The sequence below is a fragment of the Monodelphis domestica genome, chromosome 5 (genome assembly GCF_027887165.1).
Source record: "Monodelphis domestica isolate mMonDom1 chromosome 5, mMonDom1.pri, whole genome shotgun sequence".
In the NCBI taxonomy this organism is placed as follows: Eukaryota; Metazoa; Chordata; class Mammalia; order Didelphimorphia; family Didelphidae; genus Monodelphis; species Monodelphis domestica.
Genome location: NC_077231.1, coordinates 172792159 through 172810860, shown reverse-complemented (window position 1 = coordinate 172810860; position 18702 = coordinate 172792159). Strand labels below are relative to the sequence as shown.

General features: G+C 37.9%; 1 protein-coding gene and 1 long non-coding RNA gene across 3 annotated transcripts in view; one reads left to right on the top strand and one right to left on the bottom strand.

Moving 5' to 3' along the window:
• DNAJB9 (DnaJ heat shock protein family (Hsp40) member B9) overlaps positions 1–8031 on the bottom strand; it is a 30854-nt gene extending 22823 nt beyond the window's left edge. Inside the window, exon 1 of the mRNA XM_007504143.3 lies at positions 7864–8031. The gene's annotated coding sequence lies outside the window, so the exon portion shown is untranslated. The remainder of the gene's footprint in view (positions 1–7863) is intronic.
• A 126-nt stretch (positions 8032–8157) lies between these two features.
• Positions 8158–18270, top strand: LOC103105755 (uncharacterized). 2 transcript variants are annotated; one of them, XR_008912243.1, is made up of 3 exons: positions 8158–8334; positions 14402–14649; positions 17830–18270. It is a non-coding gene; the product is annotated as an uncharacterized LOC103105755 (long non-coding RNA). The 2 variants fall into 2 exon arrangements; XR_008912244.1 differs by lacking the exon at positions 17830–18270 and adding an exon at positions 17148–17274.
• The last annotated feature ends 432 nt before the right edge of the window (positions 18271–18702 follow it).

Here is an 18702-nt window from a genome sequence, read left to right as displayed (position 1 = left end):
GAACTTAAGAAAGCTAGCATAGATTAGCATAGACAGGAATAAAATAAACCCTCCCACCAGCCTGCAAGGCCTGGCCTCAGCTCAAAAGCTGAGAGAGACTCAAACCCAATCTAGGGAAATCCTGATTCCCTCTGTAATATTTATTGGGGAAAGATGATGGAATTGGAAAAACAGGGGATACAGAAGGTTCGTAGCAGGGTATGGAGGAGTTGAGGAGAGGGGGAATATTGCTTGGTGAGGCAAAGGAGAGAGAAGCCCCCTGCCAAGAGGAAATAGTAGGGGTCTGATAAGGATTGTTTGTCATTGAATGACTGAACTGATGTTCAGCTCCCTCTATGCCCCAGAAAAGATAGTCCACTTATCTGACTGCGAATTCACATAAGATAAAGTTTAATAACCAGTTTGGATTGGAGAGGTATCAGGAAAGAGGGGTGAGGGATGTCCCTAAATAAGGTTGGAGTCTTCCTCAGCTTTTGGAGCTGGGGCCAGGCCCACAGGCTGGTGGAGGGTTTCTCCCACTCTGGTCCTCTGTGCTAGTTTTGTCAATTTCAGAATCTTAGCAGTAGATAGAAAGCAAGCAAGAACAGTTCAAACTTTCAGAAGCTGATTGGGCCTGTGTCTTCAGGCTGAAGCGAGTAGAGGAACTCCACTCCAGACTGGGCTGAATGAGCTCCTTCCTCCTCCCACCCCAGGAAGGAAGTGCTAGTCACAAGACCCAACTGCCACTCCCAGTTGCCCTTCCCCCACCAACTGTCAGTCTTGTTTCCTTTCCACACCTCTTCCCTGATACCTTCTCAATCCAAACTTGTTATTAAAATTCATTTTTATTTAAATAACTGCAGTCAGATTAAGAGGACTGTCATTTCAGGGGGACATAGAGGGAGCTGAACCTAAGGACAACCATTCAACCATATATGGTCCTTATCGAACCCCTGCCAGGCGACTTTGGTCTGGGGGGGGAGGCTTGTTCCTCAGGAAGATCCATGCTTACCTGCTCTGGGGTAGCTTCAACATCAATCAATAGAGAAGACATCTCCTCAGGCTATCATAGTTGGCCCATTTCTCGGAAACCCAATTTTTCAAAGATAGCCTCTCAGCAGGGGGTATCTCTTTCCTTTTACCTCACCAGAATCCATATTCCCTCTATCCCTTCAACTGTCCATTCCCTGTACTATTTCAATCTTTATACAATTCTTTTAACTATTACACTACACAAGTAACTGGGGAGAACAATTCATTTGTCCACTAGTTATTAGTGTGTGAGGCTGCTTTTGAACTCTGGTCTTCCTGATTCCAGGTCTAGGACTCTATCTACTGTTCCACTTAGCTACCTTTCATCCTATCCCAGAACATACATACTTCCTAAGCCTTCCATTTAGTTCATCATGTGTCCTTGTGTTCCCCAATGGAACCTTTGATTTTATCCCTGGTAACAACCTGGCCTCTGATAGGTTATCTTTGAAAATCTAAAAGACTGGTCTTGTCTGATTCTAGGCTTCTACAACAACTCCACTATAACTGATGAAGTACCAAAACTGATGCAATCTCTGTAATGTTTGCTGATGAACCTTTCCTGGGGATCAGAGGGAGGGAAATGATCAAGTGCAACTGGTATGAAATGAAGACTTGGTTGTGTTGAAGGAAATAGCACTGTCCTCCGGGTTTTGAGAGATGAGCATAAATAGAGAGCTAGAAGGGACCTTCAAAAGCTAAGGTCTAGAGAGGTTAAGGGACTTGCTTGAGGTCATAAAAAGTAATATCAGAAACAAGAATTAAACTCAGGCTTGTAACTCCACAGTTGTTTCCACTGAAGCACACTAGTTCATATTCCAGTCATGTCCCAGGATAAATCAGCAAGGACGCCTTTCTGAATATACTCCTCATCTCTGAAAAGGAGATGATCATAGACTATCTGCTTTCGAAGTTTGTGAGGATGATCTCTGTAAAATGTAAAGTGATCACTCAGTGCATCACTAGTCATTGGTTTTAGCTGTTTGCATTCCCTTATAAAAATCAACCAATCAATAAACTATTAAAAGCCTACTATGTGCTAGACACAGTAAAAGAGGCAAAAAACAATCCCTGGCCTTAAGGAGTTCTCAGTGTAATAGAGGAGACAGCATGCAAACAAATACAGAATATACAAAGAGCTAAAGTCAGGAGAAATGTGAAATAATTAAATGAGGGAAAGCCCTGGAATGAAGGTTGGAGAAGGCTTCCTACAGAAGGTGGGACTTTAGTTGGCACTAAAGGAATCCAGGGAGCTCAGAAAGTGGAGGAAGGAGTTTCAGGCAGGAGAGCCAGCCAGAGAGACAGAACATCTCCTTTATGGAACCAGCCAGCAGGCCAGTGTCACTGGATTTGGAGTTCGTGGTTGGGAGTGAGGTAGGAGTGGGTTACGTTATAAAGGGCCTTGTATACCAAGCCAATCATTTTGTATTTGCTTCTGGAGGCAATAGGCAACAACTGGAGTTTCCTGAGTAGCCAGTTGGCATGACCTGACCAAAGCCAATCTAATTCAATTAATATTTAGAAGACACTGCAGAGTGCTAGGGGATACAATTAAATTTTTCAAAGGCAATCTCAAGAAACACATAATCTAATGGGGGTAGATAGTACAAAAGGAGTCAGGGTTGAGGTAGATCAGGATACTTGGCATAAGAGCCTGGAGTTGGAAATAGGCAAAGCAACAGAGCAACAGGAAAAAAAAAAAGCACTTTAATAGCTGAACAAAGAATCAATTGGAGAGGAGAGAGATTTGAGACAAACTGATCCCTCCATCCCCAACAGGTTATTGTAGTTATGGCAGCAAGAGGCCATGAGGGCCCACACTAAAGGGGTAGCCATGTCAGAGGAGAGACAGGTATATTCCAGAGCTGTGATAGAGGTGAAATCGACAAACCAACTTTTGGGGGGGGGTGATATAGTGAGGAATCCAGAAGGACCCCTAAATGGTAAGCCTGAGGCACCAAGAGGCTGAGGTTACCCTCTACAATAATAAGGAAGTTTGGAGTGGGGAGTCTAAGGAAAGAAGATGTTTGGGATGTGTTACCTCTAAGATGGATATGGATACTGAACATCCAATTAGAGTTGTCTGAAAAGCAAATGAAGATGTGAAATTAGAGATCAGCAGAGAAATCAAGGCAGAAAAGATAGATTTGAGAATCCTCAGAATAGAAATGGTAATTAAGTCCATTGGAGCTAGTGAGATAACAAAATGAAATACAAGAAAAAACTCTAAAATTATATTAACATTAGACATACCCAGATTTAATATCTCATTTGGGTAAACACAACTACAGTTCCCAAATAATGATTATAACATAATTTGCTCCTGAGTGAATCAGTGTCAAATTAAAACAGCAGGTGGCACTGAAGAATCAGAATGAAGAAGAAACAATGCTAGAGTCTAGACTCCTTGTCTATAATTTTTTTTTCAGCAAACCTACAAAGTAAGTATGTTTTAAAGGCACTTTTATACCCCTTAAAGATTTTTAAATCTGGGCTCTGGGCCTGGTTGTCTTGGTTTTTCATAGCACCAGTCTCCCAGTAACTGGAATCCCTGTAGTAAAATTCCTTTTTTGAAAGATGGTATAACAATATAAGGGATAATCTTGGGAGTGACTATTTCTATTTTTCCCACAGAATTTCAGATCTGAAAGAACTAGAAGGATCATCTAGTTTTTAGTGTGGAACCTAAAAGCCTATTACCACAAAGGGAATTTTTAGAATACAGATTTTCTAATATTTCAGTCTCTCTATATTAACTAACCAGCTAACAAACATTTAGTAAGTTTCTGCTTAGTACCAGCCCCCTTCCAAGGTGCTGGGGATACAGAAGAAAAAAAAAGAAACAATCATCGCCCTCAAGTTAACACATCTTTTCAAGGGACATATGTCCACTAACCAACTGGTTTTCTAAATGAAACTCCAAGAAACAGTTGATCTAAATAAAGAGTTGAGTCATCTTAGCTGGCCAGCTCTTGACTCTAGAATTTCATTCTAAGTTACCATTTGAATCAACAAAATATAATTTACTATCTATTCAATTCAATAAATATTTGTTTTTTTCTAAAGCTACCTTGGGGAATTTTGTTTAATAAGGTCTATAATATGAGTGAAAATGTTTTTTTTTTTTCCTACTAACCACTGTAAAGACACAAAACTAGAGCCAGAAGTTTGTTGTGGCTTTTTTTCTGCCTCTAATTGTGTGTCTTTAGAGTGATTCTTTTGGGCCAAAATTATATGCATTCATACCACTTTTTTATACCTGACCTATATGTTATTATGATACTTGAGATGATTTATCTTCAAAAAACTAGTATAAGAAAATTAATTTCTCATTTCATTCCTTCCCCCATTTCATCAAATGAAAACAATGACTTTCTATTACTATCAGGATTAAATGCATATTTCTGTTTGATATTTAAAGGTCTTCATAACCTGGCCCCCGCCTGTGTGTCCAGCCCCTTAAATTGGTGTGAATGGAACCCATCAGGGAGGGAATTTCCTGGGATAGGAAGGCATGCAATACAGGTCTGGTGGGTTTCTCTCTTCCAGCGGGGCCACCTTGAGACTAGGTTAGGATTATTCCAGCCCTGGTCTGAATGGGCAGTAAGTACATATCTGACTTAGGAGTCAGGTAAAACAAGGCTAGCAATCTCCTCAATAACTCAACAGGGCCAGGAAGGGAAAGTGGGAAGATGGAACAATTTACTAAATTTATAGGATTTTTTGAAAATTTCAAAGCATGGAATGATCTTGATGCTTCCACATTGAAATTGTTTTTCAAATCTAACTTTTTCTGCACAGTTCTTTAGGTTTGTTTTAGAACAAAAATAAATACTTTCCTGGGTTAAATACCTTGCACCTTGATAATGAAGATGAATGAGCTCATTACATAAATTTGCATACTCACTCCCAAACCCCTCTCATTTTTCCTGTGGGATAATGCAAGACTGGAAGGTTGAATTGGTGCAAGGCTGCTCCAGTTTCAACAAGACTTGCTTTGGCATCATTAGCTATTGCCTCATCTTTCACCAGTACCATAGAAGCACAGGATATTATAAATTTTAAACAGACCAGGATGGGGGGATATGCAAGGTAGCCACAAAGGCCAGTGTTAAATGAGGCACCACAAACACTTTAGTATTTTCATACGTTCACATATTTTAGTGGAAATTTTGTCCTTCATGGTTTTATCAAGCCTGATATGCTCCAGATTTTTTGAATCCCAGTTCTTGGGACCATTGAGATACTATCTACTAGAATGCTTGGAAGCCAAGCCCTAGGAAATAAAGACCCAATTTTGCTACAGAGAAAAAGAGTATTTAATAAAATTATCGGGCAAACATCCACAAGGGAAATTCTTGACTTAGTGATGAACATACAATTCTAGTTGTCATTAGACTTTCAATCATGTGGCCTCTATGAAGAGAAGTTCCTAGCTCAGTACAAATTTAACAAAAATTAGTTCTGTAAAATGAATTTTAATAATCATAAATATTTTATGAATGCTCTTAAAAAGAAGGTGACAATGGATTATTTCTTGATGTTTGCCTCTAGTCCCAATGGGCCTACCATGCTGTTACCTAAGAAACCAAAGAAAGCTTCTGGGACCATGAGAAAAGAAAATCAGAGAAAGAGCTATGCTTCCCTCTGTCTTCTCCCTCCCTTCAAACCAATCAATCAATGGGCATTCATTAAAGCCCATGTGCCAGACCCTGAAACTAAGTTGGAATATAAAAGAAAAACCATGAATAACCCTTGCTTACATAATTTAGAGGAAACAAAGAACACACGTATGCAAAATATTAAATATAAGATAAATATAAGGTCCTGTCCATTGCGGAGGATACTGAGGGGAACACTAGCAGTTGGGAGAGGACTGTCAGGACAAAAAGAAGAGGGCCAAATGCAAGATTGCAATGGTCTAGAAGGAAGAAAAAGAAGCTCAGGAAAGATACCTCCTCAAAAGACTTGTCTGGAAGCTCTACCATGGATATTCAAAGAGGACTGGCCTCTCTGGTGTCTACCTGGCATTCAGGTCTCACCTGTGGTTCAAAAAGCTGAAGCACCAAAGCAGCCTCACCCCAATTAATCATCCCAGAAAAACAGGCTTAAACAGGCCGAGGGTGGCTGGATGGCCCAAACCCCTCAGTGATTTAGGCAGCAATGTCTACTCTAAGCATGTGATGACTTCTTTTATTCGAAGAACAACGCTTTTCCATTGTTGGTGCTTCCTTCACCCCACACCACACATTACTTTGCATTCATTTTTTTCTCCCTCTGTGTACATATCATTTTCCCTGATTAGGACAGAAGTTCCTTAAAAGCAGTGCTGGGCATACAAAAATTTTGTCTTTGTATGCCCAGCACTGTGAATTTCAAAACTACTCAACCCTATTCAGACCATTCTTTAGAAGATGGGATTTAGCTATTTCCCGATCAATACAAAGAAAAGGCGAGAAAACAATCCTTGCTTTTAAGATCACAGGCAAATATCCATAGGCACTTAATAAATGTTAGTTGACTAGAGTCTGTAGTGGGATCTGAGTTTAGCAATTTCTAATGGGGAGTATGGGGTGCTCAGGGAGGGGTAGTATCTCTGGTATGGAGGGCTTGTTGTGCCCTCCTAGGGCAGCTCTCTAGCCTCTGACCCCCACATGACCTCTCACTTGTGGCTCCCAATAGCTGCTAGCATGCGGCAGTGGCCACACCCCCGGCAACGGCTTCAACAGGCCAGCTAAACCTTGTGAGGGTAGCCATCGGGTCGTGGACCCCTGGTGAACCAGGGCTTTGCTCACCCAGCATGTGAAGACTGCTTCGGTGGAACAGGTGAAAGAAACCAATAAGAAGGTTTAACAGCTGAGATGGCAACGCAGCAAAGCACTGTGGAGTGCTTAGGGCATGTTGGAGCACAAAGGATAACAGGGCCACCCAATGCAGCTGAGGAAGTCTCCAAGTGTAATGACTTTTCGTGCCACTGGACCCAGGCTTCCAACGCCGAGAGGGTGGGACTGTCTCTGTGCATCAACTTTTCCACTTAAATCTCCTTCACGCACAAGTATCTTTGTGCACACTCATCTATACACCATAGATGAAAACACACAAAGACAATCGTCATCCTCAGTTACCGAGAGACTACTACTAACTAAAGATCAATAACAATAGAGATACTTGGAATAACAGAATTAGATCTTGGAAACTACAATCTCCACCCTACTTAGGGTAACAAGATTAGGAAGGGCTGCAGCAAAACTCAAGATTTAATTATTTGAGAATATGGCCTTCAACAGACATGTGCAAAAAGGACAGACCTCTGGGCGGTCCTAGGTTAAGCTAGAGCCACCATTGATTGGCACAGGTGAGACACAGGAAGTGAGATAGAGGACAGCTGAGGAGTGCTGGTGACTTCCTGTGTGGTGGGAGAGAGGTGGTTGGAGCCTGGTGTTTGGAGTTGGAGGAGTCCACAGACTGTTTCTCCATTTTGGTCACGTGAGTGATAGGGACTGATCTCTTTTCTTTGCTTTGGCTATCCAGGGCCTTGGGCCTTTGGCTCAGCCTAAGCAGAATGGGTATTTAAGCCCTATTTCCTCCTCTCTCTTTTCCCTCTCTCTCTCTCTCTTCCTCTAATACTTTTCTTCCTCCTGTTTGTAATTAAAACACCATAAAAGGTTTGACAGCTGAGTTGAGTTTTCATTTAGGAATTACATAGCTGAATTCCTTGGTGACCTTAAATTAATATATATCAGTCTTTTAAAGTGATTTCCATATCACAGAACCTAGTAGGGACAGGTACATAATACAGACACTTGTCTTCTTGCCTTTCCTAATGCATACGGGCTATCCATGAAGACTTACCTGGTGGAATGGGTAGAGGAGAACAAGTTGTTCCAAAGGCCAGGAAAGCTGCAGAAGCAGGCCCTGGTCAGACATCAAAGACACCAGGGTCATCCACTGCATCCTGGGCCATCATCACAAATCATCCTGACTTTTGTTATTTTCTGCCCTGTTTCCCCAAATTCAATCAGCTAAAAGGTAACTTGATGTCAGTTGTTAACTGTGACACTGCCAAGGATGACTGAACAATCAGCCTTGTTATAGTGCCCCTTGGGGACTAGTTGATGATGCCTGTCATCACACCCATGACATCATGCTTAAACAAACAAGCTTCTAAAGAACTTTGAAGGTGGATAACATGGTAGGAAAGTAAATTTTTTGAGATAAATTGACTCATTTTGCAGTGAAAACTCAGACTCTAGTAGATAGCAGTGTCAGTGCTGACAGATGAGGAAAGACACACTATTCAAAGACCTTACCTTGGACATGCAGGTACTCTTTCCCATCTTTCCACCTAAAAAGAGCTGTCATTAAGGTTATAATATTTCCTTAATATAATAGTATTTCCTACTACTGTAATAGATATATTTTGAGGGTGTATATTTGGTGGATACTAAATGACTAATGGATCAAGGTTTGCCTACCCTCCTCCCTCAATGCCTCCCATTTCCTCCCTCTTCAGAAGCCTTTCAGTTTCCCTTCCCCCCGGCCCTTTCTGCTGTGAGCTGTGAGATTTCAGAGGAAATACTCTTTTCTCTTCTTTTCTCAAGTAAGGATTTATTTGGGGAAGACAGGACAAGGATGGAGGATAAGGTAAGAGGGGTAAGGTTTCCCTATTCTCTATACAGAGTATTGGTTTAGAGGATATTGGGAGAAATAGCAATCCAGTTACTCTTGTGAAACAGAGTCAGTCAAAGAGATATGAGGATAACTGTCTTTCTTCTTCTTCTTCTGCCAATCAGCTAGACCAGTCCCAGAGATACAAACAGCTTTTTCTCCACCTCTGTCAGAAGCCAAAAAGCTCCTCAGCCCAGTTTAGCCATTGGCTTGACTCCAACTGTCTCCGAGTCACATTCCAAATGGAATCTTCCTTTTTGACTGACAGATGATGTCCTTTGCATGCATTGTAAATTCTCTCCTCCACATCACCAAAAATCCATTTGCTGTTTGAAATAAATTTTTTAAATGTATTATTCAAAATGCATATTTCTTTTCATTGGTAAAAATATTGCTAACAACAACTGTTCTCTTTTCTTCCTTTTAATACCACATATATAATTTCTTTTTTTAAGTTACAATAAATACAAAGGTAAAGTTTCCCCCAAAAAATGTGAAAGCCAGCAAAAACACACAGAGGCTCGAAATGTAGAGATATCTTTTAAATGTTTAGTAATTCATAATGCATGTAAGGTACTGTAAATATTCCATATAAAATAAAAAGGAAAAAATGCAGATTTCTTTTCTGATATGAAGAGCCAAAAAATTTTATTAGGATTTTCCAGAGGAGGTGGCCCTGCACTCCTACACCTGTGATGTGGAAAAAGATACATGTTAGTATAACACAACCAAGTGAGCTTCCATTGCATTTGCTTAATTCACTTTACTGTCCTAATGTTTGTTTATTTTCCGTTTAAAAAATAAGCCTTTTGTGGTTAAACTCCTTTAACAAAGCATTTATTCAAAAGAGATCTATTCAATACAAATCTTTATATTAGGCTTTATGGGTGATACACAGACATAAAAGACATGATCTTTCCCACGTGAATCTTCTCATCTACTTATCCATATGAAAAATACTTGAATATTATAGAAGGTAAATGTATAATAAATGTTAGTTCTGACCTTCTGTGACACATAAAAGAGGTTATATATCTATAATCTGCACATGTCTATGATCCCTGTGTGAGTCATGAGGAAAATTTCAAAAGTTCCTAAGCTTTTGATTCATGAAGCAGAAAAGTGGTGTAGTAGATAAAATATTAGCTGTGAAAGCAAGAGGACCTGAATTTGCATTCTGTCTCAGATGCTTGCTAGCTCTATGAGCATAGAGAAATCATTTAACCTCTATCTGCCTCAGTTTCCTCATCTGTAAAGTGGAGATAATAATAGCACCTGCCTCACAAGGCTATTGTAAGGATCAAATGAGAACATACATGTAAGGTACCTTGTAAGTCTTAAAATGCTATATAAATTTTCACTATTAAATATTATCTCCATGATTTAGGAAGGGGGGTTCATGTTTTCTAATCACCCAAAGAATCAGGAGAACCTTAGTGCTGTAGAAATTAATTATTTCTCTAATAATAAAAATATTATATTTTATGAGGTTTATTAAAGATTATAAGAAAATCAAGGAATAAAGAAGATACAAAATAAAAACCATGTGCCCATGACTGATTAGCCCATTCAAAACCCCCACGCTTAGCTTACTTGCTACATCATTGTAATGGAAGAAAAGAGCATGTGGGAGGCATTACTGCCAGTTAAATACCAATTGTGATCTCGCCAACTGTGGGGACTCAGGTTAGATTATAGGGAATTCTGGGTAATACCAAGGACTTCTGGGGATTGAAGTCTAGAGTTCAAAATCTCCATTTTTACATTACCCCCTGAGGCCCGAGGAAGACTAGTCTCTCCGATGGGTCTTGTAAACATAGCATCTAAGAAATTACAATGCTAGGCTCATTGACAAAAAGCCAATTAGGGGGCAGTCCCCTTTGGCATAAGAGTATACATACAGAACAAAATGCATTTAAACCCCACACAGTTCAAATCACCACATCCCAAAGTTCACTCTGGACCTTCAGGTGCAGCTTGTGGTCTACGGAGGCATCTTCATCGTGTCTTCTCTAAACAGTTCACTTTCTGGATTTGAAGAGGTAGCAAGTTTCTTAACCTAAAATTTCTCTCTCAAAAGAAATTTAAACTTTGCAATTTAAAATAATAATATGTACAATAATTATACATTCCCCCCTGAAGAGGGTGATTGAAAAACAAAGGGATCTCTTAGGAATTCATGACTGCTTTATGAGGTATATGAATCAATTGGCAAGAGAAATAAAAAATATCAAAAAAACACAAATAAAAAAGATAATTTCTGGATGAAATATAGACTATCAAAGTCTTATGTGTAAAAATTCTAAGTAAAGGAAAAATAAATCTATAACAGGTCCTTGAATCAGGGACCAATTAAAATGATTTTAGCAATGATGCATTTACCCAATCAGTAGCTAGGGCTACAGAAAGTTTGATACACTATGAAAAACAGAAAAGGGACTAAATTTTAGGAGCCAGGTAGAAGCCAAATTTGAGATACTTGGTAAAATGTGGAACAAGGAAGACCTGCCTTTAACACATGTTAAAAAGCCACAACCTCGAACCCCAAACGTGTTCAAGTTCTCTTGTCATAGCTCAAAATTACATCAATCCCACCAGGATTGGTTGGTCTCTTTGACCTCGTTCTCAATTCGCACTATACAGTTTAGCTTTGTGCTTCTTTGGCACTGTGCAATGGCTCTTTTGTATTCTCTTGTCCTGGAATCAGACAGAATCATTAAGCAAAGTCCCATAAATTATTTTTAAACAAGTAATGGCATCATTTTGTATAGTCTCAAGCTTTGGGGGCATGCATTGACATTATAGCAAATATATTTTAAACTTATATTACTGCTAAATCAAAATTTAAAGAAAATCTCATTACTGGTGACATGTGCTTCATATATAAAAAGGAGAGAAAAAAACAAAAAACTGAAATAGTATATTGTACATGCAAGAAAAATATAATAATAAAAGACTTTTAAAATTCAAAAATATAGGGGGCAGCTGGGTAGCTCAGTGGATTGAGAGCTAGCCCTAGAGACGGGAGGTCCTAGTTCAAATCTGGCCTCAAACACTTCCCAGCTGTGTGACCCTGGGCAAGTCACTTGACCCCCATTGCCTAGCCCTTACCACTCTTCTGCCTTGGAGCCAAAACACAGTATTGACTCCAAGACGGAAGGTAAGGATTTAAAAAAAAATCAAAAATATAGCTTATAATCATTGACATACTCTGTCAGCTATGGAAATGTAGAATACAAAGTGTTTCTCACCAAAAATGAGATCCATTTCCTCTTCATACCTGGCCATGATCCACTGTGAGTATAAGCAAATGAATTTCACAAAGTAACAGTTTTTTATAAAGAAGAGTAGTACAACATGTAATGCACATTCAAATGGTATCAATATCCCCAAAATTCGCAATAGCCTAATTAATTACAATAGCAAACAAACCCACTATCATATTTCACATAAGTTGCTGTATGACATATAAAGAAAATGGATACTTGTCACAAGTTTTTTCAGGTGTTAGCAGTGTTTCAACCTTGGCAAATATATTTTTAAACAAAGTAAAACTTATTTGGATCTAGAACATCATCACGAAATCTAGATTATTCTGGTGGAAGTAAAGTGAGCTGAAGAGATATAAATGAGAGAGATGCTCCTCTTTGGGGAGTCATCCAGGGGTACCATGCTCTGGGATCAACTTCCCAGGTCCTTTGGTATGAGACTGTGATGTCCCATCCATTCACATTTTTATAAATGTGGGAGGTGAGGATTATAATTGTATTTCACTTCAGCTACTAAATGGACCTTACCTCCTGTTAGAGGCAGGCAAAATGATCAGAGTTGTTGAAAAAAATCTAAAAATCATGTCTAAAAGACCCCTTAAAATAAATTTGAGATATTTAGCTCATTAAATTTTCCAAAAGTTGTCATACAATTGTAACCAGTTTTGATGAAGTCTATCAATCCTTTATGTGACAATTTACAAAGTCAAAATAGAAAAAAAGGCTGTTTTTTTTAATATGGGCTTATTAAATAATATTTGTTCAGTATAGTTATAGGGGGGAAGCAACAGCATATAACAGTAGTTAAAACCCAAAACATTAAAATGATTCAGTGTAATAGAATAGTATTGAATACATTAATATATGAACTTAAAACCAACAAAATTAAATCTTAAACAAATCAACAAAATGCAATAAAATACAGAGATTTTTATAAAACACTGAAGTCTGAAAAGTCTTAAAAATATAAACTCCAGTCTCTTTAAAGTTCATTTTTGTTTTGTTTTGTTTTTTAATCTGTTGAGATTCCTTTTGTCAGTACTGTGGAATTCCCCATATCAAGGAAGAAATGAGTTTTAGGAATCTCAAATTGGGCAGGCCCAAATGGCAAAGAGTTACAGGGAGATGAATTTCTCTCCTGAATCTCAGGTGAGATAAGTAAAAGGATCAGTGTACTCAAAAAATATCCTTTGAAATATGCAATGCACTGCTCTCTCATAGAATATGCCATATTAATCAACTTCCTGTTTGGAAAAGTCTCTTCCTTCTCCTCTTCCCCCTCCCCCCACCAGGTCCCCTGCCACGTGGAGGCTAATTGTTGCCTAAGGAAAGGACACCCCAGTTTTTACCAGTTTGTTTGTGATTCCAAAGACACAGGGGCAGCTACCAGCAGCCTGGGTCCTGGGGCTGGGGTTGGATGAGCGATCTGGGTCAAGAAGCCAGAGATCAGTACAGGTGCGGGGGCTTGAGCCTAGGCCTGGAGCCAAGGCTGGGCCTGGAGCCAGGGCAAGGCCAGGACCTGGTGAGCAATGTTGGTTAAAAAGGTCAGGAGGAACAAGTTGAATCATGAGAAGTTTGCGAGTGTGGGTGGGTGGGGCAAAATGGCAGGAGAAACGTGGCTTAAAAAAAGTTATCTAGGCTATCTAAAAAAAATTGAGAAGTTCTTGTCTGATCTTGTGGTTGCCAAAAACTGTAAAAATTAAATTATTTCTCTAATAATAAAATATGATATTGTATGAGGTTTATTAAGGATTATTAGGAAATTAAGAAATAAAGAAGATACAAAATAAAAACCATGTGCCCAAGGCTGATTAGCCCATTCAAAATCCCCATGCTTAGCTTACTTGATACATCATTGCAATGGAAGAAAAAGAGCATGTGAAAAGCGTTACTGCCAGTTAAATACCAATTGTGATCTCGCCAATGTGGGTACTCAGGTGAGATTATAGGGAATTCTGGGAAATACCAAGGACTTCTGGGGATTGAAATCTAGGGTTCAAAATCTCCATTTTTACAGTGCCTAAAAATGGCACCCTGATATATATGTAGATATCTATCATCTATCTATCTGTCTGTCTGTCTGTCTGTCTATCTATCTATCTATCTACCTATCTATCTATTTATCTATATCCCTTTGTGCAGTGGTTAGGTTCTCTCTCTGCCCTGTATCACTGGATATCCTGTTCCCTGTGGGTCATGGCTATGAGTCTGCTAAAAACATCACTGGAAGCACAACTTTGGGCTTTTTCATTTTAAGTTTTGTGGGATATTTTTTGGCAACAAAGATGAAATGCAAGTCTAACTTTTCCCCTGATCTTAATGTAATTTATGTGAAATATATAATGGCAGGAGGGAGGGTCTTTCCTTTCTTTCTGTCAAATAGGACATGGACATAATAAAATTAAAGGAATAATTAATTTGTTTTGGTCATACTGTCTTCTTTTCTATGATAGATACCTGAAAGGTTCATGCTCTTCTTGTATTGAAAAAAATACAAATAAAGTTTTATGATCTCTCACACCAAAAAGTCCTAGAAGAAACAACTTAAAACTTTTTCATTGATCTCTTGGAATATGTCAGAATTCACGTTCACCTCATCTATTAAAAGAGCTAAAAGAACTAGGTGTTCCTGGGAAGAATGAATAGAAATCTTACTCTTTTATTTGGATCAAAGGATTTCAACAATGGTTCACTGATGAAGGTATGCTGCAGTTCTATTTTCAAATCTACATTTTCTTTTCTCAGATACTTAATCCGGCCTTTGACTAGCATTTAGAATCCATCTCATTAATCATATTGCATATAATAAATTTTCTGTTTTAGTAAAAAATGGTCAGGAGTTAGTTATTTTTTGACATGATTAAATCAAAACCACTGATCTTTCTCAGAATGTCTCCTCATACTGATAATTTAAATCTTTCCTTTAAAAATTATCCATGTTTCTCAACTTTAGAAGTGCTTATTAGGTTGTTCATGTTAAATAAGGCTCATAGGACAATCATGTCAACCCATGTTACAGCCATCCAGACAGGAACAAGTTGCATTTTCACTTTCCATTAAGTTATCTAAGCAATGGACTTCCTTTGCTAGGTTTCAGACTCCTTAGGGTCATTCTACCAGTATATTTTACTCATCTTTCCATCCTCATTGCACCGTTCTATATTATGGATACTTTATAATTTTGTTGAATTGGATTAAAGTAAATCTCATAAATTAATATTTAATTTTACCTTGACAAGGAGAAAAATATGCTTATTAATATGTTTTGTGATATTTCTCAGAAATGAACATTACTTCTAGAAAAATAATACTGAATCACTTGCTAAATCTTGAATTGCTATGTAAAAATGAATCATTTTCATGCTACTTCCTTGAAATTCAAACATACATACACATATATATTCATATCAGCAGCAGAATTATAAGGGGCATTTGGAGTTATCTAGATTTTCTATCTGCCTCATGCAGGAATCCTTTCGGCAATATTTCAATAGATTTATGATGTCTCATCAGCACTCAGCACAGTGCTTAGCACTGTGATATTTTCTTTTTCATATACTATATTAATTCCTATATATCAGGGAGAATTACTGTGTATTCCTGTTTGAGATTTATAGCAGAGATACCAACTAGTCCTCTGCTTTTCACATTTGTTTTTGGAATGGTTTTCATTCTGATAGAATTTAGTTAATAATTGAAGGGTAAATTCTTTGGCTTCTTTTCTGGCAAATGTGACCTGTTTACCTGTAGGAATGGGGAGGGGTGGATAAATTGATGGACCATCACTTAATTAACTATCACCAATTAAAGGTGTTTTGATTGGGTCAAGAAAGAGGCTAAAAAATGAGCTCCCCAAAATCTATTTATTAGGCTGCCTAACCTAGAGTAGATCATCCCTGGTCACTTTATTGGTTATGATGCTGGCTAACCAATAAACATAATCAAAAAACTTATATTCTTACCCCCAAATCACTCTCCTCAGATAATTATAATTGTAACAGCAAAAAGGGGTGCTTAATAAATGGTTATTGATTTAATTTATCTGCTTATCACCAGGGATCATAATTAGAGAAAATGAATAGAAGTTACAAAATGGCAGTTTTAAATTTAATGTTAGGGAAAACTTCCAATCAGAGCTGTGGAAAAGTGGAATGTCCAACTGTAGGGGTGGGGGGTGGAAACTAAAATAAGTTTTACATCAATGGAAGATCTCATGCAAAAGCTGGGTGACAATGTTTGAAAGGGATTCTTGGTTAAGAACTCATTGGAATTGTTGGTTTCTGAGGTCTTTTCCAACTCTGATACTCTGATTCCTTTTACTTCCTTCATTCTTCATTGCTCCTGTTCTTTTGAACTTTCACTTTAACTCATAAAATTATTCTTATAAGATCTGTCAACTTTTTTATTCTTCAATTACTGGCCCTTGATTTCATTTTCTTTGTGTCAGTATTTCATTAAGTCTGGTGCAGATTTTAGCCCATTACCATATAGATCTTTTGCAAATTTAAGATGGTTGATATTTCCTCATATATTTGCATCAACCTTTTCATATAGCTCTCCATTTTATTACTGCAAAAGATGGTTTATGTTTTATTTTTTCAAACTTTGCCAATATATATATATGCAATATCTGGGAGGGACCTACAATAAAAGAAACTAAAAAGATAAAAAGGGTACTTGAGATTTTATTATATCTGCTAATCCTGTCTAGGGTGATCCAGGAGTGCTTGAGGGTTTCATAAAACAAGGTTGTCATAGGATGTTATAAATGCCTTTATTTTCAACACACTGATTTACTACTTCCTATTTTCATCTCAGCTCTAATGGATTCAACTTCTCTTTAAAACTATTGCTCCTCCATCATAGAAAGATAGGTGATAAGGTTGTCATGTTGCTATCTCAACAAATTTGCTTTGTTTCCTCCTTTTCTTTTTTCTTCACTTCAATTTCTTTTTGTTATTAACTTAAATGCCATTTGTTGCTAGATCACTTTGAAATAAATTTAGAAATCAGTTTGTGAGGGTTATATGTATTCCAATTTCCACTAGCCTCAATATAATTTGGGCTATACTATATCTGGTGAGTTGAATTGAAATTTGTTCACTCTCTGACTTCAGATTGTTTTCATGAAAGTCGAACCAACTTAAATAAGTTTGGACCAACTTATAACTTTTCCTCATGAACTCTAATTTCTCATAGATATATCTCTGTTAGATGTCTTCAGAAAAGTCTCAGTCCACCTCTAATATCATACTTGATCCTGTCAACCTGAAAAATCATAGAACCAATAAAGCAAAAGAACACATCTTTAATCAGGACAAGAGAGATAATTCTCTTATGGCCACCACTCAAAGTCATACACACACCACACAGAGTCAAGTTCTGGGACTCTAGGAACACTGTCTCTGGGGGGGGGGAATGCGGGAAATATGTATATATATATATGTATATATATATATATATATATATATATATATATGTATATACACATGTTAGGGGAGTCTAGGAAAGAAAGGACAACTGATTGGCTTAAATGGAGGCAAGGGAAAGAGGATTATAGCCAGAAGATGCAATGTCTGGGAGGGACCTACAATAAAAGAAACTAAAAAGATAAAAAGGGTACTTAAGATTTTATTATATCTGCTAATCCTGTCTAGGGTGATCCAGGAGTGCTTGAGGGTTTCATAAAACAAGGTTGTCAATCCTCAAAATCATCCTATGAGGCATATTGGTCAGGTGTAATTATCCCAATTTCCTGAGGTTCAGAGACATTGAGTTACTTGACAGTTGACATACCTAGAATGTAGTGAAGTCAGGATTTGAATTTACAACCCTCTAACTTTTTGTATTATTTGCATGACACTGTGTCACCTTTCTGCAGGTTGAGAATTAGCACTCATAAAGAAAATGAATTACTGTTATAAAAATGAAAGACTCATTCCCATGGGAAGAAGCATGAAAACTATATATATATAGAGAGAGAGAAAAAGACAATGGTTTTTGCAAAGTTTCTGAATCAGAATTTGAATTTCCTGACTGAAGATTCACAGCTCTATGATGTCTTAAAGGAAGAGATTATAGACTACCAGTATAGACCACTCATTTGAAAATAAATTGTAAAAAGAAGAAGAAATAGGACAGTAACTAGAGTTGACAGCAGAAGCAAGTGAAAATCTTTCTCCAAAAATTGGGGGGAGGGGAGGTGGGGAACAGGGGCAGCTCAACAGCTAGTGGATTGTGAGCCAGGCCCAGAGATGAGAAGTACTGTGTTCAAATCTGCCCTCAGCCACTTCCTAGCTGTGTGACCCTGGGCAGGTGACAAACCCCAAATACCTACCCCTTACCACTTTTCTGCCTTGGAACCAATCAGTTATAAAATGGACAGTAAGGGTTTTTTTTTTAAGTTAAAAAGATGAGAACTTTAAGGTTCTCTGTCCTTCCATCTCATCTCCTCTGTACAAAATGAAAGCAAAATTACTATTTTTAGGACAAGCAGTTCTTTTAAAAAAAGTGTCTTTTTTCTGCTATAGAATTCTTGTAGTTCACAAAAATAGTGATATTGAACTATAAATTTAGAGCTGGATGGGACCTTCAAGGTCATTAAGTACAATTACTTCATTTTTCAGATCAGGAAACTGAGGCATCAAGAGTTTAAGTGATTATATGTCAAACAGCCAATACTTAGAGTGTGGCAGTACTTAGCACTTTTATTTTCTTTGTTGCATAGCTTTCTAAAAAGATACCCTTCCATGTT